The sequence below is a fragment of the Triplophysa rosa genome, linkage group LG6 (genome assembly GCF_024868665.1).
Source record: "Triplophysa rosa linkage group LG6, Trosa_1v2, whole genome shotgun sequence".
Taxonomy (NCBI): Eukaryota; Metazoa; Chordata; class Actinopteri; order Cypriniformes; family Nemacheilidae; genus Triplophysa; species Triplophysa rosa.
This window is the reverse complement of record NC_079895.1, coordinates 3,851,583-3,877,507: the sequence shown is the minus strand read 5'-3', so window position 1 is coordinate 3,877,507 and position 25,925 is coordinate 3,851,583. Positions and strand designations below refer to the sequence as shown.

The following is a 25,925-nucleotide window of genomic DNA, read 5'->3' as shown; positions in this document are numbered from 1 at the left end:
TTCACAGTAGATGCTCATGCATATGGAGAATGCCTGCTGTGAAATTGAAAAAAGATGCTTTTTATTCCGATGTATTTTTCTTCTGTGGTTTACCTGATAGATCTCCCCCACTTCAGTTTGACCTCAGGCCGAAACTCACACATATGCTCATGCACTTCAGCATGCATAACACGGAGCAAACCACGCCAACATCTACAGGGCGGGTGGTCTTCCATAAAAGACCTCATGAAATGTGTTGTGTTCATAAATTATTTTATCTAAACCTCATGTCTGAGCAGAGAGATCATGCTGGTAGAGAGATGTAAAGTCTTTGGTATTAAGACAAATCTTTTGTAGCGTGTGAGAGAATGCATCACTTCATTGCTATTTGAGACCTGAGAGCTTCTGGCTGGTGATGTTTGTTCGCCCCAGAGAAAGATTTTATTGCTCAGAGGTTGCTTGTTTATAGCTCATAATATTTGATGGAGTTCTCAGTTGTTTCATTTAAGTACCAACTTAGTCTGAGACGTTTCTCCTAAAATTGCAATGTAGAAATTAAGCTTAAAACAAATGTTAAAGACACTCTGGAGATTTTACCTAAAAAAACGTTTTCAATTTTTATTGGCAAGCTAATTTAGTCAACACTGTAATGTTGGCGTGTACATAATCTGCACAGTGTCCACTGCAGAAGCATCTCCTCAGCGGCACACAGAAGTGACCTTTCTGTTTAATTATATCCACAGCAGCACAGCTAGACGGAAAGGTATAATGTGTCCCAACCTGGGAATGAGCATTCACAAATTTATTCTTTCAAAATGAACTGTGAGGTAATATTGAGTTCCCTGCTGAAGCCATCAATCATCATAATTTTTTTTAGAAAATAAATGCCAGTTTTGTAATGAAAAAAGTACATTTATGTTTACAAAATGATATATATTTTTCTACTAAACCAATTAAGACATTTAAGCATACACCTTCAGTTTTTAAGATAATGCCAAACATTTTACTCAAATGTTCTGAAACTTTTGACCGGGAATTATAATTAGGATCTAGATTTCTCTTAAAAAACAGCAGCTAAATAAACTGGTGACCAAACAGTTTGCTTAACTCTGCTTTTCATTTTCAGTTGAAAGTCCCAGAGGATTTTTTTATTTCAAAGTTTACCATTAAAAATGTCTGTACTGTATACAGTTTTCATATATTTCACAAATAAGTATATGTCAGCAATGGTCTCATGTGATTCAATTTTTTTCATCCTTTCTAATGAAATTCAGGGGAAGCATCACCTCCGGACATGCATATATTCAACGTTCAAAACCGCTAAATATTCCCTATTCACTACCTACCTATGTCACTTATTGCTATATAAAGAAGGAGTATGTGCCAAATTGATGGCATGGTTTCTGAAGAGAAAAGTGTGATATTGACAGGGTGGGTGGCTGTTGAGTGTCGTCCTTCAACTGATGAGGTTTCACACTTTGAACACCCAAATGTGGTTGTCAAGGACTCGGGCATGTCCAATTACAAAAGCAATCCCATCAACGTCCTAAGAAAAGTCCCAGTGAAGCCCTGACATTTCATTTTACAAAGTCATACTGTAGAAATGCTGAAGTATTGATTCAGTCCTCCTTCAGGCAAGCAGAGACTGATTCTAGTCCCAGTAGTTTTCTAAATTGTTCTAAGTAGTTTCTTTTCTAACTCATTGCCCTTGTCTCTTAGGACAACTGTCACATTACATGAATTTAAAGTCATCATGAAATCAAAAAATGATCATTCTAATTGTTTTACACAGTGGTGAAGTATTTATTATAAATTATTTATCCGTGCACATCATTTAAAAAAAAAATCATTTGCACTTGTAATCTTTGATCAAAAACGTTAACCTCCTCCCCCCTCTGGAAACGACCTTTCTTCACTTCTGGTCATGAGGTATGGCGTAAGGGCGGGGCTGCAATGACTGACAGATTGCAAACTGGCGTTCAAATCTTTCACCTTTTAACGATCCAATCAGTTGTCGGTGGATGAAATCAAGTCCAGTTCTTCTCATTTCAGAAGTAGTTTCACTCGGGTAGTTTCACTCACAATTGTTATTGTGAAGCGTTCTTGAGCTTGGGAAAGGCACTATATAAATTGAATATTATTCATAATAAATATTTAGCTTTTATTTCTGTTGAAGACAAAAGAAGATATTTTGAAGAATGTAGGAAAGCAAACAGTTCTGGGACACTTTTTGACTACCATTGTCATTTTTCAGGGGCGTAGCTAGAACTTTTTTTAGAGGTGGCCAGGTAAGACCCAGTGATTTTATTAGGGTGACCAAAAAATCCTTACAGACAGAAATTCTTTAACTTCTACTGTAATTTACACCAATTCTTTATTACACATAGTTTGCTGGTCAAAAACATACACAAAGAACATAAAGTAAACAATGTATTTGCAATGCTTTCATGTGCTAACATTATTTTTTTTTTAAAAGTTAGCTATGATTTGCAGTAAGTTAGCATTTTTTATCGAAAATAAACATTGCAGTACCCCAACTTAAACTTTCGCGAAAATGTAACGAAATCCAGTTAAACAAGACTGATTTTACTGACCTGATCCTTCTGCTCGCGATGAACTTTCATGGTACACAGACAGTACACTGTCACGGAGCGGTTAGCAGCTGTTCAGCTATAGCGCTCAGACTGTTTGCGTCAGTGCATCAGCGTATGACATCATATTAACGCGAGAGTAATGTTCTCGCGTTACTTTCAGTGCATATGCTAAATGATCTGCGCAGCACTCCGTATTAACTCTGACACACGTCTTAAAACTGCTTCGCACAACAGAGGTGGCCATCCATCATTCAGGGGTAGCCGTGGCCACCCGTGGCCACCATGTAGCTACGCCCCTGTGGCCAAGAATTGTTTGTTTTCAACTATTCATCCAAATATCATGTTCATCAGATCAAAGAAATTTACACAGATTTGGAGTAAATGATGACAGAATGTTTATTTTTGGGTGAACTGTTCCTTTAACTTTCAGATTTTTACTGCAAAGTATATAAAGTAGATTGTTCAGACCCTGAATACTGTTTGGATTTCTTTGAAAAATGATGGATTGTTTCAACCTATGGTTGGGTAAATGATGGACATAGGTTAATTATTTTACTCAACCATGGGTTGAAACCCATCATTTTTTAATGTTGGAATGCCAGGCCTTTAACAAAATTCCCTTTTCATGTTTGTTTATTAGATAGTTTGGCCTGTTTTGCGAGGTCGTGTTTCTATTCCACAGAAACACAAAACCTATAAACAGTTAGGCTATACTGTAGGTCTGTGCCTTTGTATAACTCAAAACATCGTGACAATGAGATCTTGTTCTGTTTTTCACATTATTATACATTTCTTGTTTAATGTCAAAGCTATACAGAGGATCAATGTGCATCAAATCTCATTAAATCACGAGCTCTGAATGACAGATATTATATATATCTCTTTGAACTTTGATCAAGAGTTATGCCATTTCTCTGTTCTGCTTTCTCACATGACAGATGTCATCCTGCCAAAAAGGAGGATCAATGAAAGGATCAAGATTTGAGACTGTGGATTGGGGTGTGAGGGGGTTCAGGCTTTAGTGAGAGGAACGGTATAAATCCCTTAAGTCCTGTTTTGGTCCTGTTTGTGCGTGACAGTCTGTGCACAATGTGAGTCTTTATATTATTTCCATTGTCTCTCATTCATGAAGGATTTCATAATGTAGTCATTTAGTAAAACAGAAAAAACACAAACACTGTAAATAAAATGCAATATGATAGAAAGGGAATCTTCATCTGAGATCAAATATTGTTCTATGTTAGCGCATCTGAGAATATTTTTTCCCTTACAAAGGACTTCAAAGCACAGAAAGACGTACGTTCCTCTAAAAATGCGATAATTGTGATGGCCAAACCCCAATCGTTCATTTGAAACGCCCAAAATATCCTTTTTAAGGTTCACCAGAAATGAACAGATTGATATCAATACTGAAGCAAAATGATCTGTATGAGTGCTGCCATCTAAAAACAGAAATTCAGTCCTTGCCTGCATGTAAACTTTTATGAGACTCATTTGCACCTGTTATAAAGCTCTGTTTCTATTCCACCAGCATCTGGTTTAAATATTTCATCCTGACTTTGATCGCTGCGTTATTCAAGGCCTTGATATAAAGCCCAGCTCGACTTCACGAGGCCCGCGGCAGTCAATAACCATGTGTTGACAACCGAGTGGCTCTAGTTTAAACTTGTTAGACAGAATTGCAATCGTTCACTAAAGGAATGTAATCAAAGACGAACTGGAAGACTATTACGACCTCTGAAACTCCAGCGGGGAGCTGTCGCCGTTGCCAACAGGTGCATTTGAACTCAGAGCAGATATTAAACAGACATTAATGGAAGGACTTGTTCACCACAGCCAGACCTACAAACCACTCATATTTCATTAGGATATAGTAGATGTTTTACTAGTTTATTTCTTATTTAAGGGCTCTTGAAGTGTGAAATGGATTTCTGTGCAGCTGTAGTGTGATTGGTCACATGATGTGTGGGACTCAGGTGATTGGCTCAAGCGGGAATTCTGCATAATTGTTCACAGATTTTATTATATTTGTAATTGTATTTTCGTCCGTGTATTTCAGGCTGCTAGGATGCTGTCTGTGAAGGTAGGTTTTGAAACGTGTGAAGACAGGGGTTATTCTCATGACACTTCTTTCAGTGAGAGGTCAAACTTAATTTCACAGAAGCGCCGGTGTAAGATCGCTCAGCATCGCTCAACATCGCTCAGCAATGTGTCATCCACTTATTTCTCTGAGAATCAGCTGAGAACTGAAGGTCATGCTGTTTTCAGTTGAAATCATCCTTCTTTCACTGTATCCCTGAGCTTTTACGTTGGCAGTGCCATTTATTCATAATGCTGCATGATTGTTAATTTAGAATAAATCTGCAGTGTTTTTAAAAGGACACACATGCTCTTTGTCTGTCATTTATTAATTTCACATCCTACAGTGTTTAATAGGCATGTAACAAATCATTTGACATTCATTTAATTTGTTGTCTTTAAGCAATGTGTATTTTGACGTCTATATAATATATGTCATACAATTGTGTATACAATAAAGGTTCAGTTTTATAAAAAGCATTGGAATAATATGGATAAGCAAAATAAATAACAACAAACTTGATGTTAAAATGACAGTTCACCCAAAATAAAAATTCTGTCATCATTTACTCGAGTTGTTCCAAATCTGTATTCATTTCTTTGATCTGATGAACACAGAGAAAGATATTTGGAAATAAGCCGAACAGTTGACTACCATAGTTGAAACAAATACAAGGGTAGTCAAAAGTGCCCCAGAACTGTTTGCTTTTCGACATTCTTCAAAATATCTTCTTTTGCGTTTTTTTTACAACATGTTTTTCTACTGTGGCAGTCATTAGTGGCCAAGAACTGTTTGGTTCCAAGCATTCTTCTAAATATCTTTCTCTGTGTTCATCAGGGGAAAAAAATCATTTTTGGCTGAACTGTTCCTTAAACGGATTAGAATACATTGACTTTGTAAACTGTTCCTGTATTTTGGGTGCTGTTTTGTTTTATTTAAGAATGCTATTTAAATGGAAATTCACCGAAAAATCAGCCAAAAATGAAAATTCTTTCATAAATGGCTTACTTGACTTTTGTGTCCATACAATAAAAGTCAATGGGTACCAAACATTTTTGGTTACATTCTTTAAAATATTTTCTTTTGTGTTCTGCAGAATAAAGAAAGTCGTACAGGTTTGGAATGATATGAGGGTGAGTAATAAAAGAATTGTCATTTTTAGATTAACTATCCCTTTAAGGTTAGTTCTTATATTAGTTTTCATAACATGCATTGCATATAGGATATGATTTCATTTCTGTTTAATTTAATAGTTTTTGATTTTTAACCCTGAACATTGGTATGATCCTAGTGCGCTTGCTTAGTTTTAGGACACCAGGGTGTGCAAAATGAAAATGCAGAATAAAATGTAAGTAAATACATTTTCTTGCTCGTAGAAATGCACGTTTCATTACTTTAAAGTGGAGGCACTAATCTAAGGCTATCTACCGATAATTAGTTGTTGATTGTTTTCATTATTTTGTATCACCCTTTTTATCGGTTCACACTGTTGTGCCTAGTGTGATTCATGTTTTAGCACCAAGAACCCCTTTCCACCTCACCGCCGGCTCCTTAGAGCAGCGCAGATGTTTCGGATGAACAACTGGAGCAGTCAACTGTAGGTACCGCTGAGGATTATGGGAGCTAAATTAATGACTGTATTTACATTTGGCCCGTGCACACTGTTAGCATTCTCCTGTTCTTTGGGGCCTCTGAATCTAATAATTCTCTCCCGGTAAACTTTTCACGGTGGATGATATACAGTGTGTGATATTTCAAATCCACAGGCCCTTTTGGCTGCCAATAAACAGAATTCTCCAAAGGATCCCGTATCTCCCGATGCGAATTATCCAACACAAATGAGGTTTTCTAGTGAGATTGGAAGTTTTAATGAAGCAAACTGCATTCTGGAAAGCTCCCTGCAAGCATGTGGGCACAGCGATGCTGTTTTTCATGACACTTCATCACTCGACTGTGTTTCTAGCATGTGTTGGGTGAGTCAGCTTACCGTAGCCTGACAGATGTATCGGCTGCACTTTAATTATGGTGCGGGCTCCGGCCCAGACTCATTAAAACATGTTGAATAACAATGCAAGGGATGTCTGAGATCATTTGTCCACCAGATGACAAAATGCTGGCTTCCAGATGAGCCGATAATTTCTGCGTAAGAAATGGAAAGCCGGATGCCTCGCGCGTGGAAGATTTATCTCTGATGTGCTCTGTGATCATTGTTCTTACTCATTGGCTGTAAATTGATGGGTCACTGAAGAGCTGTAAGAGCCAAGTCTTCTGTCCCAGGTGCCCCCGATCACAACAGATGGTGGAAGAGTACAGTGCTTATTATAGATTTGATATTATTCTTTTCAGAGTGATGTGACTTTCTTATTTATGTAAAATGCTTTATCATTCCTAGGTTGGTTCCTGCGAAAAGAACAAACGCTGTGGCTCTGTGGTGTTACCAGAATATTGATCTGTTTGAGCATCCCAGGCATCCTATATCAGCAACGGGGGCACAACCAATGCCGTAAGTTTGGGGTGGGGTTTGTTGGTGTGATAGGCAAACATTTTTATTGTAGTTTTACTAATATTTTGAAATGACTTCTCTCTCTCTCTCTCTCTCTCTCTCTCTCTCTCTCTCTCTCTCTTTTTTAATTTTTCATGCATTTTTTTATTATTTATTTTTAATATTACAACATAGGCTTAATTCAATTTTAGTTACATTTTTAACAATTTTGTTTTGTGGTTTTGTCATTTTATTTTTTTATATAACCATATAGGCTTAATTAATATTGATTTCCAGTTTAGTTCAGTTTTATTTCTTTTCAGTTAATAATTTTATGCCTCAACTGAAGCTTATTTCTGTTTATTCTCTAATGCACCATTTTTCATTTTCATGTTAATTTTGGTTACATTTTTAGGTATTTTTTGTTTTGTTTTATTTTATTTTGTCAATATATTATTTATTTTTTAACGTTGCAATATAGTTATATTTTTATTAAATTTTAGTTTTAGTTTTAGTTTTGGTTAAAATGTTTGGCCTTCCATTTCAACTAACAGATTAGTTTTAGTTAATGATAATAACACTGTTGATTAAAAACAAAGACATTATTTTTGCAATGTCATTTAGTGACACTACTGTATAGGTGCAGAAATGGCACACTTCAATACTTTTAATGCCATTTTATGCATATATCAATTGATACCTTTATAATATTATTGTGGTCCCTCATTGTATTAGAAAAGCATTAGAATAGATTTATCAGACATTAGACTATTAATCAATATGTTTATGTCTCGTCTATAAGCCGGATTTCTGTATGCATTTCTTGGCAGGAATGAGCTGCAGTGTAAACAAGACTTTATGCCAACAGTCAAACGTCTGGCAACATGCACGTATACATCTTTCTTCGTCTTTATTCCTGCATTCTATCCAATTATCTTATTGTCTGTTCTTTTCCTTCATCTCAAAGCTCTTATTATTATAAGCATGCTGGGCACAGGACTTCATGCATTCTGTAGAGCACTTGTGAAGGTACAGTTTATGTAATCCTGTGTGTCTGCAGTGCAGCAAGTGAATATAATGGACACATTAACAGAGATCTAGTCCTTCACACAACACGTTTCTTTTATCCACACCGGTTCAAATGCAAATTGGCCGTTCATAGAGGACTCTAGCTTAATGAATAATAGAAGCATTGGGGTATTCTGCTCTGCCCTTTTAATAAACTCTTGCAGTGACATGCACAGTACAATAAAAAATCAATTGACCGCAGAGACTCACACACCCAGCCATCAAGACACGAAAGACATTGAAAGTCATGACACCAGACGGGTGGAAAGACCAAAGGATCTGTTTATGGATTGTAGGGAAGTCAGGGTGCACCGAAGGACCCGGGTCAGATTTGTTTATTACAGAGCTTGCAAGTCATCGCTGTCTTGCTTTCTAAAGCATCTTATTTTTCGAACATTTAACATTCTTCAATGCAGCCATTAACAGCCATTTCAAGTGTTTTTTTAGAGAAAGGTTTACCAACAATTCACCCAAAACTTCAATATTTTTCATTTTTCTGTAGGACCCACCTAAACAAGTCTAATTAAGACCCACCAAAATAATTTTAAATGAAAACCAGGCACGTGTTCTCTTTTAGTAGTAGTAGTAGAGTATTATTTTCCTTATTTCTTTATTTTCCTGAATGAAATGTGTAGGTTTCATTTCGGTACCAAGGTATCTTTTGGTAAGATATCAAAATGCACTTTTTTTGTGCCATCACAACATTGAATATGCAGTTTTTTTAGTAATGACTTTGGTTGGTCACTGTTTAAAAAACACCAGTTGTACCATAAAAGTGATTTCTTATCTTTGTTCTTATAAGTCCTCTAAAGCTAAACCCAACAATTGGGTTAAATTATTCCAGAGAAAGTTTATATTTGACCCAACAATGGGTTAAAACAACACAGCATACGCTGTAAAAAACAACTAGTAGGATTTACTTAATTTATTTGTGTAAATTTTACTGTAAAAAGCTATATTTAAGCTAAAGTAATATTTAGGCTACTTTGTGCAAAAACTCGAGAAAATTAACACAAAAATGAAGTAAATCCTATTGTTGTTTTTTTTAGTGTAAATTAATTTATAACCAACTGTTGGGTACGTCCATCTTTGACCCAACGATGGGTTGAAATAACCCAACATTTTTCAGAGAGTATTCAACAGATTTGTGCAAAGAAAAATGTACGTCATATTTGACTCCTTGTTCACTAAAATTTGTCCTTTCTGCTGCAGTCTAAAGTATATGAGTCACATTTTAAACTTTTATGGTACTTTTTAGTGTTTTTAATTAATCATTTTTGGTTTTTAAAATGACTAATTTTACTATATGAACAGACTACTGTACGGTATTTAGCAGGGAGTTCACACTCGTGCTCTTCATTTTCCAACCTTTGAGCAAACTTTGCTAACAAACTGTCCACCGTCAGTGATTAGATCACTAGAGAGTTCTGAGACTGCCGATAGGGATAATCCATCATGTCAGTGCAGAGGTTTTTGGGCAGCCGTCGTCTCACTGCTGTTTGCATTTTCTTACATCATTACCTCACTGTGCCACACACACACATACACACTCGTGTACCCACGCTAGCACAGAACACGACTGACTGTATCCTTCTGCTCGTTTCATCTGTACCTCTGAAAAATATTAGTTCTGGCATTAACTATGCCTGAAGCCGGAGAGAAGTCAAATAAAAAATAAAAAATAAGTCGAGTGGGTGGAAAGATTGGGATTTATGAACAGATCGACATACACCGACGTGCGTCTGTAATTGCATGAGATTTAACACCACCGGAGCGTCACGTTGCCTTTCTGTTTCTCTGTTTGCCTTATTAAAAACAACATGAGAACATGGAACAAACTCGGTTTGGAAAGGAATCGCATTGTCAGAACAGCGAACAAATTACCAGATGGTATACAGAAATAGTTAGCAGACTTGCAGGGTTGACAGAAAAAAACAGACAGAATACCAAACTGTCAGCATGTCCTACACAGTATGTGGAGCTCAGAAATAGCAAACATGACAAAATGCGGACAGAATTTTTCTTTTTGGGTGAACCGTCCCCTTTAAAAGCATTTGCTTCTCAAGTGAACGTGTTTTAAGAAGGTTTGTGTAATTGGAAAACAAGAATATAAAATCTTATGAATATGAAATATTATATTTCACAGAAGCAAAACAAAATTTGAATAATCTGCGGTAAGTAAATGGATTGAATTTTGTTTTCATCTTGCTTTCAGTTGCATTTACTTGATAAATATACAAACCAAGGTGTCCTTGACAGGTGGTAATGATGCATCAATCTCTGTGGTTTCTCGATCTCACATTTGTGTCTTTGTGAATCTCAACAGCCATGATCCCATGCATGCTTCTCAAAAGCGCTGTGGATCATTTGAAGAAGGTGATGACGGACACGTGGCTCTGTTGTGTTTGAAAGAGTGACCTGTCATCATCAGGAGTCAGAGAAGCTCTACCATGTTGCAGACTACTGACATCACAGCAGGAGGAAAAGTCAAACTGAAAGGTGTGATGTCTCACCTGCAGACACGCCTCTGCTGCTATCTAATTGAGTTTTGATCTTCATGTCTGTCTTTATTTAGCTCTGTTACTGTCAGTGTAGGTTTCAAAGCGCTGTGCTGTACGCTCTCCTCAACACGATGGGCACACAGCAGGAGGGGTTGGGTAAATGCTCTCCATAAACTGACAACAGAAAGACATGTGCGTGTGAGAAAATAGGAAACAAACTGTCGTACTTTCGCAGTATGTTATGTAATGATGAATGATTTCTTGCTGTTGCGTTGGCCCGTATCGTACATCGTGATATGAGTGTAGTTTTCACCGCTAAGTGGAATTTGTGAGTTGTTGTTTGTTGAAACTGTTGGTTGATTTGACTGAGTTTCCCGTTATTAGATTGCTAATGTGTCTCGGGTGAATATCAGATACCTGTCGAGATATTTCTAGGGTGTATTTTCCTTCCAAAGCAAAAGAAAGAAAAAAGTGAAATTATACCGTGAGAAAATGAATTGAGTTCATGATTTAAGCAAATCAAATTTGAACAATTGTTTACACACAAACAATGATGTACTTTTATGTCTTTAATGCGGAATTGGGAAAAAAGGTGAACCCTTCAATTGAATGACAGATTTTGACAGAAATCAGAACTAACAAATATCAAGATTTTCTCTATTGTTCAGTAATACTCATGAGTTGTCTGATAAACTGCACCCTCGAGGTCAAGCGGGTTGAGATCAGAACTCATAACTTGGGGTTCTGTTGTATCACGGAACATCTGTTGAACATCAGTTGTCAGACAGATGGCTTTATCTTCTCCTGAAAATAGTTTTTATAAACTTGAGAATTCATTATTCCATTGATGAAAGCAATCCTGTCAATTGCCTTTTTTCCAAACATTGAAATGTTTAATGTTGGGTTGCTGGTCCTTTGTGTTTTACACATATAGAAATGTGTTTTGTGCTTTGACTAAACTAAACTTTGAGTCTATCTCTCCACATAGTGTTGCCAGTTGCTCTGTGGAACTAAAATACAGTAGACACGTCAACAGAGTTATTCCAAAATGTTGTGTAAGTTTTCACGACCTTCTAGAACATTTTCCTATATATCATTGAGCATTTTGCATCTTGTGGGACATCCGGAGAGTAGCAACAAGGCTAAACTTTCTCCATTTATACACAATTTTAACGTAACACAGCAAGCACACTTTATCTTTCCAGAAATCCAGATTAATGTTTCACTTTTAACACTTTTCCTGAACTATGCAATGAAAAATACAGTATTACAGTATAAAACATTTAAGGGGATGTCTAATGCTGTTGTGTTTATTCTGACTTATTTAAACTTGCCAAAGAAAACGATTTGGATGTATAACAGAGTATTTCTGTGCCAAATACAGTATGAGTTTTTTTCGAGCATGGCCCTTTATGACATCATTAAGGGCGTAATTGCTTGTATTTGCAGATCGTTTGAAATTGAAAGATGGACCTGTCCCAGCGATCAAAAATCATGAGGCGGAACCGCAGCGGTGAGTAAAACCATGTCAAATGTGTTTTGTTGGCAATTGGCGCATACGTGCATATAATGTAAATAACGTGAACGTATAGCAAATTAAAAGTTATCCAGGGATAATGCGATGATGTATTGAGTGCTTGTGACTCTTTAGCTCCGCCCACTGCTTGCTTCAGGAGCTCAACTGTTTTTGGAAAGAAGCATTACAGCTGTCTTTTATAAATGTGATAAATCTAAAGACTCTTTGGAGATAAAGCCAGAAACTTCATGTTATGTCCACTTTAATGCGAATGACAGAAATAGCAGAAAAAGGTAAAGTAAACATCCAGACGCATTATTGATATCTAGTATTTGTTATTAAAATAGTAAAAAAATTATAAAAAATTGTAATTTCTTTTCCCCTTAAAATCTAAATCAGACCTTAAATGCATGTTGTGCAGTAGCACTTTGGCGACCCAGCTTGTGTCCTTTCCCGTCTCCTGTTCCCCTCTTTCTCATCCCATAGGTTCCTGTCTCACTCTCCTATCTATTTAAGATGCATAGGCAAAAAAAACAAAAAAATCAAACCTTAGATTCACATTAGATTTCGTTTAACCAAGTCACGCCAAGAGAAGCCGTATGTTATCAATCGATCAACGCACTGATGCCATTAACTGTTATCTCGGCATGACAGTATATCCAGTGGCACTGTCTGCCTTCATCCAGGATCAAAACTCAGACGTCTGGACTAAACAACATTACGTAACATCTGAAGCACAATAAAAAAATGGCACTTGAAAGGCTTGCGACCAACAGTCCAGCTTCATGGACGACCATTTACTGAAAGGTCAGGTGAACTCTGAATTCTTGTAAGGATTTGTATTTGTATTAATGCTTTTCAGATTATTAGCATATCGTCGCTGTCCTTCCAAAACCTCGGAACTCCAAATTCACTGTTTTTCAGGATATGTAAAACACTTTACTTTTTAAATGATTGCTGTGTTGTCAAAGTAAACAAGCACAGTTTAATACTTTTTATTGGTAAGATATTTGCAAAACCCAGTGACAAACATAAAGAGTGACTAATAATAATGATTTACGGCAAAATATAAAAATGACAAAAAATGGAGATATGAGGTTTCAGAAGGACAGCAGCGATAGTTAGAATATAATCAGTAAAATCGCCAGTGTTAAAAAGGGTCAAATTAACTCTCACGGTGTTTATATAATCCACACTTTGAGAGTGTGGATTATATCTACACTGTGAGTGTTAATTTGACCTTTTTAACACTGGTGATTTTAATCTGTACTAATGATACTAATACTTGAAAGATTCTAATAAAATTGTTTTGGGGAAATATCAGAGCAAGTTAAACAAACAAAGCAGAATCTGCAATTTAGTTTGATTTTGTTTTACATTATAAACACAGCAGTCACTCCATCCACGTCTTTATGACAGCATACTTTGCAAGAGTACTGGCTTCATTACACAGTCAAGTAAGGGACCAACATTGCCTCCGGCATGACACAATGCACCCGCTTTCTTTCCCTCCATTTTTCTCTAACCTTTATTTTGTCCTCTGCTTTTGTTGTGCGACTAAACATCCCCGACTTACCTGTCAGGGCTTTGGGATTCAGTCTCGTCTCAGGAGAACAAGGGTCATTTGTGTCTTGTTTATTCCCTTTTGTTCTGTCCTCTCTTGCTGTCAGGGAGGGCCTCTGTTGTGGCTCTTTAGAGGGGCAGACAGCTTTAGCTGGCCTGTGTGTTGTTTATTTAAAGGCTGAGGCAGAGGCTGACCCGGCAGAAAGGAGCTTTTGTGTGCCAGAGATACAGGTTGCCAAGCTTCTCTTTCCTGCCATTCTGCTCCGGGGACTGCCAATGCTAATTTGTGAGGCTTATGAATAAACTTGCGATAAATAAGCTCAGTTTAGTCGATATCTTTGTATAAACTGCAGTCAAGAGCTCAATATACAAAACCTGTATGTGACTTTCTTCTGTGAAACGCAAAAGAAGATATTTTGAGAAATGTCCCAGTGTCCATGAAAATCAATTTGGGCTAATGTTGTTTGGTTCTTTAAAATATCCTCTTTTGTGTTTTGCGGGAGAAAGTCATACAGTTTTGAAATGAAACTTGAATGTGAGTAAATGATGAAAGAATCTTGTTTTGATGGAACCACCAGGCGTCGCTCGCTGAGCCGAAAGGGCGAGAGGGAACCTCAACTTTACCTCTTGCACCTCTGAATTTGCATTTTGCTCCAACCTTAGCAAATCAATGCTGGTTCTGAAGGTAATATATGTGAGATCAATGACTTCCTCCTCTCGCTGTTTTAGAGCTACCCTCCGGTGTGTTCCCTGACACGGCTCAGAGAGCGAGCCGGCGAGGTTGATTGATAACCTCCCACCCCCTGTATCACTCATCCCCTGCGTGCCCAGCGGATTTCTCCGCTCTGTGAAGTGGACTTCCTCTGGAAGACAGCCATCACGTGGGTCCATTAACAGGCCTCTCACGCAGGTGTCGTCAGAGCCCCGTGCTGTGTGGCGGGATGCTTTCACCTTGCCTGTGGAGGAGAGAAAAGCAGAGATGGGAAGGTTATGAAAGATGCAGCGCGGGATAAACACTAAATGAGTGTAATCCGGTGAGCGTGAATACTGGCTATGGAGCACTTCTGTCCTGATAGAACTGGTATACAATCATCTGTGTAGTTACTGCAGTGTTTCTTACAGGACTTTTGTTTTGTTATAGCTGTTTTTTCTGTAATTATTTAAAATACCATTTACTTTATTTCAAGCTCTGAAATGTTGTGGATACTGTATGCATTTTTATGCTACATGCTGTTGTATACACACAGAGTCAGAACAAAATCATAATTCACTAGCATTGCAATTTATTTTTCCTGTTTTCATCTTTAAACTAGCCAGCATTAGCCTAAAATGTGCAAAATCTTCCTCTTGGCATTTTAGCTGCCTGATTTTAAACAATATTGAAGAAATCTTAATCTGTATTTTTTTTATTTTGTTGACAGGGACATTGTACATTAATAAAAAATTCCTGTAAATGTACCAGAATTAGCCAAAGGCTATTTTTTAACCGTAGTCCCTGACAAGATGTTACAAGTCACCCTAAAGAAAATGTAATTCAAAATACATACTAGAAAATTTTATTTTACATTTAGTTGTAAGCAATTCTCTTTTAGCCATACCGACACATTTACCATAGGATTCATAAGTTCATTTGCAACCTGTGTCAAACTATTACCATGTATATAAATTACTGTATCGTCCGCATACATTTGTATATTAATGCCAGGACATACAAGATGAAAATCATTTATATACATAGCAAAAAGCATTGGACCCAAGATAGATCCTTGTGGAACACCAGTTGATGTTCCTAAGTCATTGGATAGTTGATTTTGTACACACTAAAATTTATCTGATAGATTTGACTCTATCCAGTTAAGTGTATGTGATGAGAAGATAACTTAGATATAAGGATTCCATGATTAACAATGTCAAAGGCTTTCTTTAAATCAAGGAACACTGCTCCAACTACACCCCCTTTATCCAAGAAAGTTTTAATATTTTCTATAAAAAACAATTTGCAGTTTCCATTGAGTATTTTGCTCTAAAACCAAACTGCATTGGATGCAATGAAAATGAACTACTACTCAAGTAACTGCTAATCTGTTCTGCAACTAGTTTCTCCATAGCCTTAGAAACAGTGTAAAATACTAATTGGCCTATAATCTATTATGGACCTCTATTGCCTTCATTATTGAATTATTTTAAAATATATTATATAATTGTCATTATTTAGTGTCTGTAATAAGGCTTGATTTGATCATTTAGGAACGTTTTTGTGCAATGGTCGATATTTTTAAAAAAGTGTGTCTGCGTTGGTGTGTGTGTGTGTGTGCCCATTCAACTATATTTTGGGGACAAATTTGTACCCAAAAGTAAGCAAAACCTGACAAATCTGAGCAAAACCTATGGGGACGTCCCCATTTGTAAAAATTATAAAAATATAGTAAATTAATCTTTTCAAAATTTAAAAAAATGCTAAAACTCAGTCAAAAAATACGTCATTTAAACTTGTGAATTAAAAAAAAAAAAAACACTGAATAAGGCCAATGAGCTGAAACATTTGTATGATTCTCCTTTTTGTGTAATAAAAAAATTAAATGATTATGAATTTTTTGAGTGAATCTTAAGATTTGCTTAAATGGAAATGTAATTCTGCAAACATATTAATATGTTTAATTGGAAAACTAAAATTTAATTTAATTTTTTTTTTTTACGATCAATGACTTAATAATGAAATATTTCAGAATAGATACAATTTCTTCAGTGTGGTTTTAAAAGAGTGAAATCTCAAGAAGCTGGGTGAAAAAATGCCCTCATAAAATGACTTTAATTTTTAGGCAAAGATTGGCTTATTTAAAGATACTAAAAATACCCGTTTTGATTTAGTTTGGATTTCTTACAGGGCTATTGTAGCTGGTCATTGATTTGTGACAGCACTGCTTATTAGCACTACTAGCTTGAAGAACTTGATGCTCATTATTTTGCTATTTTAACCCTAATTAGTGTTTCTTCTAATGTAATATGGTGCTGGTGCTATTAAAATTTCCATTAGAATGTAACTGCGTTGAAGTATTTGAGATTCATATACCCTGTGATCTAACAATAAACTCTGTTAAAATGGGCAACATCAGGTGGTTCATGGCATTTATTGAATCTCTTAATAGAAATGAAGTCTAATGGCAAGCAGGTCTTCACCTCCTGCTGCAATTAATACCTGTATCGATTCCCTAGCTATTATTTTAGAACAGCGCAGGGCTCTAATTTAATCCATTTCAAGTTAATGTTCCTAACAGCACACCGTACATAATCATCAACATGACTTATTGCACTATGCATGGTAAATAAACCACATAGGTCCGCATATCCCTGGCAACTTATTGCAATAGCGATAGATACTATACTCTGACCTTTACAGTAGATACATGTTACAGAGGACCTCTGAATACTGATTCAGTCAGTGAGCTCTGAATTATTGTATGGGTATAAAATTCACCTAAAGCACATCAGAAAAGGAAGAAATGAGCAGAGAATTATGTGTACTTCAGTCTTCAAGATCAGGTAACATGCTATGTCATGGATTCTGACTTTTCTTTTCACTGGTGAACGTGCTGGCTTCTCATGCTTAACATGGTCAACTTGTTAAAAAACGAGTTGGACGTATGACGTAGTATTTCTGTGCTTGATACACTCCCCCAGCACTCCAACTTGTTTCGTAACAGGGATCCTGTTCCTTTTATTGGGCAATTCTCCCAACCGACGAACGATAGGAAGACCCTCTTATCAAGATTGGCTGCGCTGTGGGCATCAGCTGCAGCTCGCTACTCTTGCGATAGTGAAGTTTAGGTGTTTGTTTGTTCGTGGCTTTCAGTGATGGATGTTACATAAACGGTGGCTATAACGCTGGATTTCAAAATTTTGCTTTTATAAATCAGATCAAACTAAATACTCTTCGAAGATACGACGTATGCAATACTACTAGGAACTCAAGATTCATATGAGATCGGCAGAAACTGCGTGTGTTACCCGATCTTTCAGTAAGGATGGAAATCGGAAATGATTCTGCTTCAAATCTGATTTCATTATTTTTAAGGACTCTTTTCTACTAAATAGTCTTACTATGTTTTTTTTAATTATTTTTGGTAATTTTGGTTATTTTAATTGTATAGTATTTTATTGTATTGTATTGTTATATTATGTTATATTACATTTTGTTTTATTTCATTTTAAATCAAATTCAATTATTTAATATTGTATTGTATTGTATTGTATTGTTTTGTATTATACTTTACCTTTTAAAGTGCAATTTGTTATGGCAATAATGTAATGAATTGAACTATAGTTCATGTGTGTTGACATGACCACAGTCATCTTCTCCTGAAGTACAATGCAGTAAAATTCTCCGTTAATTTTGAATCAGACATGATCAGATCTGACAGTCATTTATTTTTGGTACTACTTTTCTTGTTTCTACTAAAATCGCTTACAGCATTATTTACAATTACAAAACTCCAAATACGAGTCAAGTGTCCTCTTGGATCTGAACGCTGTTTCAAAGTTACATTGATGACTGTTTAAATAACAAATGAAGTTTGTTGGCAAATGCATCCTACATTACAAACACAATTTAGATTTTCTGATGAGCGCTCGAACTCAGGTGACATTTTCAGAAACAGTTTATTAGTTTTGGATGGGATGAGTTAATGAGAGGAACTGTTCATCAACATAGTCTATTAGAAAAGAAAATAGCTTGGAATGGAAAATTATCCTGTGTCGACAACTGAATAGTGTAATGTAGTTTATATTAGTTCATTTATTCATTTTCTTGAACTTCATAATTATTTCAGGTCCTAAAAGAAGCCAACTTTGTGTAAAAGGTATGGATAATTTGTGCTCTTCTCTGTATTCTCTTCAAACCTAGTCATCCATCCCTCAATCCATCCATTTATACTGTATGTCTGTCTTAAACTGAGTGACGTTTTTTTATCATTAAATGTGAAAACTATTCTCAAACATATTCTCATACGAGTTCATGTGAACTTACATGAGAATATGTTGACCTGATAAATGATTAAACATCTCTGTAGTTCCTGGCAGACTAAAGGTTATTTCACACTAAATTTGCATGTAGTTATTACATTAAAACCACTGAGCTATGAAAAAAAGATTTAGCCAATTTCAAAGACATTTTGAGGGTGATGCTGGGTCTGACTCTTTAGAAGGTCGGTTCATCTAGATGCTCGTGTGGGCATACAAATGAACATGTGCTTGCGTATGTGCACAGCATATTCCACGAATACGGTGCAAAGCCACTCATCTCTCAATTTTTTTAGATATGTTACAAAAGCCAGATAATCTGTTACGGTATACTATACCATACGCTCAACACATCTAAATTTTATAATTTGAGCCAATTAAAAATATATACCTTTTCTTTATTATTTTTCATTGGATTAAGTTATAAAATATAGATGTGAATCCTTACCCTAAAATGTTTTAATTGGTTGAATGACACCCTTTTTTCGGTGCATGTAAGGGGACCCGCGGTGTATGTAGATGGAAAAAGCTCATTCTAAGGTTCAAAAAACATAACGCTTCATTATGTAAGGTCTTCATACACCTAGTTATGTATATTATATTGCATTTCTGTCAATAGATCCTCCAAAAAAATACACTTACAAATGACTTAAGGCTGTGTGTTGTACTCTATCCATGGACAGCTGTGTGTATGTGTTCTGTTCACAGTGTAACCACATATCTCACAAGTGATTTTTCTTTTAAGTACATAGTTGGATTGAACAAAGAAGAAGCCAGATCTGTTTTAGCTCATTAAATCTTATAAATGCTTTCTCAATCCCTCATGGAGGTGTTGCTCTGAGAACGAGAGAAGAGAGAGAGAAAAAGATATGGCCATGACTCACTCAACACCTCCACTGAAGACTGTCTCTGACTCATCTATGCAAAGGTAATCAAATTCATGGCTTTGTAAAGATGACTTATTTACGCTTTGAGGGAGTTATGCTTTAATACCAGTGTGTCTTGTTGCTAATGAGCTTATGAGGCTTGCATAATCATATAAGACATTATGAGTGTCTTATAAGGAGCATGCATGTTAATCGTAAGTACTGTTTATGTGTCCACTCAAAAGTGCTGTTATAGCTACACTCGATAGCAGGCAGTGGTATTATTTCAAGGTGTCTTCAATAGAGCATAAGTATTAACTTTTATAATGGATGTTGCCTGCTGTACTTCAACTTGAAGTACCTTTTAAATGGTCAGTTCATCCAAAAATGAAAATTCTGTCATCATTTACTCACCCTCGAGTTGTTCCAAATCTGTGTCAATTTCTTTGTTCTGATGAACACACAGAAAGATATTTGGAAGAATGATTGTAACCAAACAATTCTTGGGCATCGTTGACTACCATAGTAGGAAAAATGACAAGGGTAGTCGAAAGTGTTCCAGAACTGTTTGCTTTCCTACATTCTTCAAAATATCTTCTTTTGTGTTTAACGAAACAAAGAAATTAAAAAAGAAGGTTTTCCTGCTATAGTAGTCAATGGTGGCCAAGAACTGTTTGGTTACAAGCATTCTTCCAAATATCTTTCTCTGTGTTCATCAGAACAAAGAAATGTATACAACTCGAGAGTGAGTAAATTATGACAGAATTTTCATTTTTGGGTGAACTGTCCCTTCAAAAGAATAAAATGATGCAATTTTTATACAAAAGTGTAATCCGTGTTCAGTTGAAGAAAGAAAGTCATGTACTGCAATGACACGACGGTGAGTAAATTATGCAATTTTCATTTTTAGGAGAACTACTCCTTTAACATTGTAAGATCGACAGGTTTAGGTGTTCAACGCTTGTAGAACATCAACCATCAACCCTCTCTGCTCCTGATCTTCAGTACAGGCGCTGGAGAGGCAAAGTATTTACCAGCGAGATGAATATATGGTGTGTGTGTACGGTGCACAGTGTTTTCCCCTTTGTGCTGGAAGTGAATTAATCGCTTGTCTCCAAATGAAGCACATCACAGCCCAGCGCTCAGGGTGAGACGTCGCCTCTATCTGGGGCAGCAGCCGGCACACGGTTGGCTGCCTCGCCTGCCGCCTCCTGTGTGCCCCGCTGTCTGACTCACAAGGGGGGTGAGACATTCAGCAGCAGAGGCGTGAGTGTGTGCGTGTGTGCGTGTGTGTGTGTGTGTGTGCAGTGTTTGCTGTTGACGTTGTGAGTCATAAGCNTGTGTGTGTGTGTGTTTCTCTCTTTGTGTATGTGTCTCTGTGTTTGTGTGTGTGTGTGTGTGTGTGTGTGTGTGTGTGTGTGTGTGTGTGCGCGTGTGCGTGCGTGCGTGTGTGTGTGTGTGTGTGTGTGTGTGTGTGTGTGTGTGTGTGTGTGTGTGTGTCTGTGTGCAAACATGGCAGAGGAAAACAAATCTTGAACAACGCCTGTTTGTCACATGAGAAGAAAGGAACAAACCAGAGAGGTGTGTGAGCGAGAGACTATTTCTGCATGTAAATAACAGCGGAATGTTCTCTCGCAGTAGATGAAAGATGTTTTATGAGCTTGTTTTGCAGGCATGAGTCTTTGAATGTATGTGGCTGAAGGTCATTCAGGAAATAATGATGCTTTATGGGAGAGTTTCTAAGATGCACCAAGTTTACAAAAAATCATGAGATTCTTAACATTGCTCCTTAGTTTTCTCAGTGGTCCTGATTTTTTTCTTATCAATAACCATTTGTCACTGAATAACTTGAGCATATGATCATTTGGGAATACCTAAGTTCTTAGGGTCAGTATATTTGTCTTTTCTTACAAAAGTAACCGTGTTTATAGTATAAATACAAAATAAACAACTACAAGAATACAACTATAAAGTATAGTACAAAAAACATGGTTACTACACTTTTACTATAGTAAAAGTGTAGTAACCATTTACTACACTTTTACTATAGTAAAAGTGTAGTAACCATGTTTTTTGGTGGATTGATTGCCATTTGTGTAAACTATGTTAGCAGAACCATGAGTCATTTATGTTACTACAGTAACCATGGTTTTAGGATTGGTTAATTTTAGTAAGTGGTTATATTGTGGCGTGACTTTTATGAAACAGAAACCCGAGGAATTGTGCACACGTTGCAATGTAAAACTTTCCCATTACAAATGTTTTTCACCCATTTATTTCTTTTTTTATCAACCTCTGCTTGCATGGTGCTCTGGCTCAACGCTGACAGTAAACACAATGTAAAATGTGTCTTAATATCAAAAATGCCCATATTTGAGTTATTAAATGATGTGACTCGTGTCTCCATGGCATATAAAGGATATTGCAACCTCAGTTTTGACAGCTACTTTCTGCTTTTAGCTTTAATAGGTAAATGTTTAGCACAGGCTGTTAAATTCATCTGGTCGCTGACTTGCTGTACATTATTTTTCACCAATATGAAGTCAGAGCTGGTGCAGTACATAGAACATTTGGCATGTTCACTGCAAATTAATGGTATATTATTCCTTTATATTTTTATTATCCTGAAAGCCAATTTGTGGCATAAAGCATCAAAATCTGATTACAGTAAATGTTCAAATATACAGTAATCTTACAGACTAAGGTTATGTAGTAAGCATTCGGTTATGTCATCGTTTGGCTCTTATGCCAGTTTTGCAATCTGCTAAATGAATAAATGTACAGTACATGTAATGGAAACCGAGTGATTCTGGACGGTTCGCAGTTCCCCGGCTGAGCATCGGCTCTGGCGCCGGTAGAAAACCTGGTAAATGTGGACGGAGAAAGGAAGCTTCTTGCCTGACCGCAGGGTGCCAAACCTGTAGGGGAAGAGCCTGCTGTGAGAAGATTAGTGCCCCTGTTTCAAAGCCCTGTCCCTCTGAGCTCTAGTCTCACAGCCAATTGACCAGCGATGGGCCGATTTATCCACTGCTCCCTTGGCTTCATGTTAGCAAGATTCATCAATACTGAGCTTATGTGTTTCTGAACTCCCCTCCTTTAATGACTGGCCATTTTCTCTGAATTAGACAGAAAACAGCCCCTCTATGAATGGACTTTTGCTCTTGTTATGTGCCGGGTGTTGTATGGTATACACCTGCGCTTCTCAAACTTTTTCAGTGTCAGGCTCTCTTGTGTAGGGTTCCATCTGATGCCCCCAGTTTGACAGGCACTGCTGTACATAATCTCTTATACAGTATAAAAGACATACAGTTTTTATATTACAATAGCCCTTTTCTTAAAGAGATGATGGAAAATACGCAAAATGTGTCCCGTTTGATTTTGATTCATTCACACTGTCAGTGATTTTCTGGAATCTGTGCGTGCGTTCACACATGTCCAGTAAAGATCCCGAAAGGACATGTGACGTATAATGCACTGTATTTTTAAGTTGTTAACGTTGGGCTCTCACTGTGAAATATATTTCCTTGTGGTGTTTTTAGGTGGCTCAATAGCGCGGTTTACCGACTTCCTTCTATATTTAGTGTCAAATAAGCCTAAATAATCTCTGTTTTTGGGTTATTATTATGTAGCAAATTGTGGTTTTTATATGAAAATGCTGTCTTATAAGATACTTTTTTATTTATAGAGCAATGAGGCGCAAGAAGGCAGCCCAACCAGCTTACGCTAAATATAAGATAAATATAAATTGTTATATGAAAATAAATATAATAAAATTAAAAAAAAAGGAGAAATAATTGAGATATTAAAGAAATATCAGCTGTGATTCCTTGAGGGTATTTATTAGATTTTTTTTGCCAGAATCTGTAAAAATCTACATGCAGGACAAACATGCAGTATTGGTTTCTGGTGTAGTGTTCAGATCCAATAATGTGGACATACACTAAGTGTTTGGTCTTGTTGTGTGTGTCTTTGGCGGTGGGTGCAGGTATTGGTTGTGTGCCTGCTCTCTTTGCTGCACTGGAAGTTGACACTGATGAAGAGGGCTTTGCTCTCGTCTCTCCAGGGGAGCAGAAGAGCACAAGAACAAATGCTGTCTGTGTAGCTAACAAAGACCTCTGCTGTGTTGAGTCTACGGCCACTTAGAAAAAATAAGAGCAGACACGTCTTATTGTTTTACCTAGAAAGAGATGTTGGCTTTACACTCTTAAAAATAAAGGCGCTTCACAATGCCATAGAAGAACCTTTAACATCTAAAGAACCTTTCTGTCTCACGAAAGGTTCTTTGTGGTGAAAAAAAGGTTCTTCAGAATATAAAAAGGTAAGAAAGAGATGGTTCCTTAAAGAACTTTTGACTGAATGGTTTGTGGAAGCAAAAATGGTTCTTCAATGGCATCGCTGTGAAGAACCTTTTAAGCACCTTTATTTTTAATAGTGTATTTTAGCCAAAAATTTAAAATCTGTCATCATGTACTCACGCTCATGTTGTGGAAATCTGTGTGATTTTGCTTCTTGAGAACAAGATTTAGGTGGCACATACTGTACACTAGCTGACATAAATAATGACAGAATTTCTGGGTCGACTGTTCCTTTAAAGAAATACTAGGCTGGATGATTGTATTTAAACTTTGAGAAATGTCTGAATGATGAAGATGTTTGACTAAAGTTACACACATTTTGATTTTGTGCTTGTGCTGTCACCACACATCGGTCTGTACTCGCTTCATGATGACCCTCAGAAGCTCAGACGGTTTATGAGACGAGACTAGTTTAGATTCAGTTCGCAGTGATTAATCAGTGAAAATAAACACACGTCTGTCTCCAGGGATACAACAGAAACATCACAACTCTGAGTTATTTCGCTATCGTCTGCACGTTCCTGGCCGCTTCTTCTGGCAGAGAAAGAGGACAAATGCTGAGAGAATCACAAACCTTTTTCTGACGACAGGTCATGAGATGATGTCATCTTCTGTCGTCTCATTTCTTCTTGTCTTGTCTCATCTCTTTTTATTTATGCTTGCAAAAGTGATGCATTTTTCAATATATACATTTCCTGTTTATGTATTCCCCATAAGGTCTGTAACATCATGTATAACGCTTTCGTCATGTGTCCCAATGATGTTGTATTCATTTATGAATATTAATAGTAACTTACCAAGCTGGCAGCTGAAAAACCTGGTAAAAGAAAGACAAACTAAATCCTAAATAAGTGTTTACAGGACTACTGATTACAGAAAGTAATAAAAACTTAAAAATGCAAAACTGTCTTTCTCATATTGCGCTATAAATTCACGTTGGATGCACTGGACAGTAAGTTCGTGTAAAATGGCCCCCACGTGTCAGTCAAAAAATGGCACTATTGTGCAGAAGTAATTAGTTACCCTTTAAAAAAAAGAAAGGGGAGATTTTCCATTGGCTTCAAACATCACAGACATGTTTCACATTCCTGAGGTTAGTCCATCATGCAGGTTGTCTTCCCGCAAGAACCCTTTATTGCTCCGAGGTTGCCTTTTTATCACTGGGACTTCTGAGTTATGTCTCATTCAACAGATTTGTCCCTTAAAATTCCTTAAACGAAATAAGCAGAAACATCGGATTATTTGGTTTAGAAAGAATTCGATGATGATTGAGTTCATTGTTTTAAAATGCGGACTTTGGTATGTTGGCCAGTCGTTCTTTCAAACAATATTGAGATCTCATTTTTGATGGTTCTTTCTTTAAAGCACATGAATAATTCATCCGATCTATTCATTCTAGGTTATGTTAAAAGCGAGTGTGGTTGATGTAGTAAAACACACAGGCATGAGTGTTCATGTTGTTTTAACGATTGAATGATAAATACAGAATCACATTGTCTATCAACAAGCCTTGTTAAACTGTCAGTCTTACTTTCCCTGCTGCGTTCCGTGTCGCTTCATCCTCATAACGCAGTTTGATTGACAGGTGATGCATGAAGCCTCTTATTCGCCCGTGGGCAAAGAACCCGCGGGATGTATTGATAAACACGCGGTTTGACTACGAAGGTCAGCTTTCCACCGAGCTACAGGGGCTGATTGACTGCGAGCCTGATGAACTATTGCATTTCAGCAGGTCGGGGAAGTAGAGGCGCAGGCAATATAGATGAGCCAGAGTAAGCTAAACAAATAAACTGGGAAATTGATGTGCGCGCAGATCGCTCAGAGGGAATAATGATATCATTTGCTTCTGTTGACGTCTCTGTTGTGTTTAAGGAGTCATTATTGAGAAATCCTACCGGGGCTCGG

The 25,925-nt window shown here is 36.9% G+C and overlaps 1 protein-coding gene across 14 annotated transcripts in view; it reads left to right on the top strand.

The window, feature by feature from the left end:
• adarb1b (adenosine deaminase RNA specific B1b) overlaps positions 1-25,925 on the top strand; it is a 199,845-nt gene that overhangs the window by 44,520 nt on the left and 129,400 nt on the right. For 3 of the 14 annotated variants that reach the window (XM_057335684.1, XM_057335677.1, XM_057335676.1), the window contains 5 exons: positions 3,512-3,664; positions 4,633-4,656; positions 5,750-7,156; positions 7,966-10,702; positions 12,154-12,217. The gene's annotated coding sequence lies outside the window, so the exon portion shown is untranslated. Of the gene's footprint in view, positions 1-3,511; positions 3,665-4,632; positions 4,657-5,749; positions 7,157-7,965; positions 10,703-11,692; positions 11,760-12,153; positions 12,218-25,925 lie in introns of all 14 variants that reach the window. The other 11 variants (XM_057335688.1, XM_057335683.1, XM_057335680.1 and 8 more) reach the window with 10 other exon arrangements.